Below are 1,076 nucleotides of genomic sequence, written 5' to 3'. Positions count from 1 at the left end.
CTTCTAAGTATTCCTTTATATGTGGCTCAGAGTTCTGGGACCAGCCCCTGAGCCTGCTTGGTTGGGTATTCTGTGTTGTTGTTGGCGGAGCTCTCTGCTATACGTCCACCCGATCCGCCATCTTGTTTTTTCCCTCATCTATACCTCCATAGACTTTTCAATGGATGATTTGTTTCAGAAGTGCCTTTACACTGAGGTACCTCTGGGTAGATTCGAACCACCAACTCTTCCATTAGCAGCCAACCATGTTAGCTGTTTGCTGGAATGAACTACCATTACAAATGAGCAAGATTTGAAAAGTAAATTGGAGTTTCTGATTATTATTATTAGTGCATGATTGTTATCATTATTATTCCATTAATGTTTATTAGCAAGGACTGGTATTGACACTGCAAATACCTCCTTTTACGTAATCCCTCTGCCCTTTTCCTCTCTTCCCTTTTCTGTTCAAATGCATTGGGTCAAATTACTGGTATGCAAAATAAATTAGAAAGGTATTGTAGGGCAGTGGCTTTAATGCCTACCCTTTGTAATACCCAGTCTGTATAATCGTGGATAAGCTATTTCAACTCTTCAAGCCTCAGGTCTCTTATGGGAGAAATGATAGGGTTGGTATAAAGAATAAATATAATAATCTATGTAAAGCATGTGGCATCATCCTGCCAGATAGTATCTTAAGTACCAATGGCAGCTGTTTGTCATTATTGTTTTAATTATAGGTTTCACCGTGCTGTTCATATCCTTATACTAGGACAGGGGTGGAGAACATCCAGCCCACGGGACATATGAGGCCTGCGAAATAATTTGTTGTGGCCCTGTGAAGGCAACCGAAGTTCCAGCCATCGCATTATTGTTGTTGTTAAGTGCCGTTGAGTTGGTTTCGACTGATAGCTACCCTGTGTTGGTTTTCCAAGAAGCAGCTGATGAGTTTAAACTGCCGACCTTGTAGTTCAAACTGACCTTGCAGTCCAGTGCATTAACACACACCGCTACACCAGGACTCCAGTATTACATTGTTGTTGTTGGTAAGTGCCACCAGGTTAGTTCCGACCTGTAGAGACCCTGTATAGGGTTTC

At 41.8% G+C, this 1,076-nt stretch overlaps 1 protein-coding gene across 1 annotated transcript in view; it reads left to right on the top strand.

The window, feature by feature from the left end:
- The window catches only part of CAMK1D (calcium/calmodulin-dependent protein kinase ID), a 656,520-nt gene that overhangs the window by 337,680 nt on the left and 317,764 nt on the right, over positions 1 to 1,076 (top strand). The window lies entirely within an intron of this gene.

This window comes from Chrysochloris asiatica, unplaced genomic scaffold, assembly GCF_000296735.1.
Source record: "Chrysochloris asiatica unplaced genomic scaffold, ChrAsi1.0 scaffold00226, whole genome shotgun sequence".
NCBI lineage: Eukaryota > Metazoa > Chordata > Mammalia > Afrosoricida > Chrysochloridae > Chrysochloris > Chrysochloris asiatica.
This window is presented reverse-complemented; position numbering and strand designations above follow the sequence as displayed.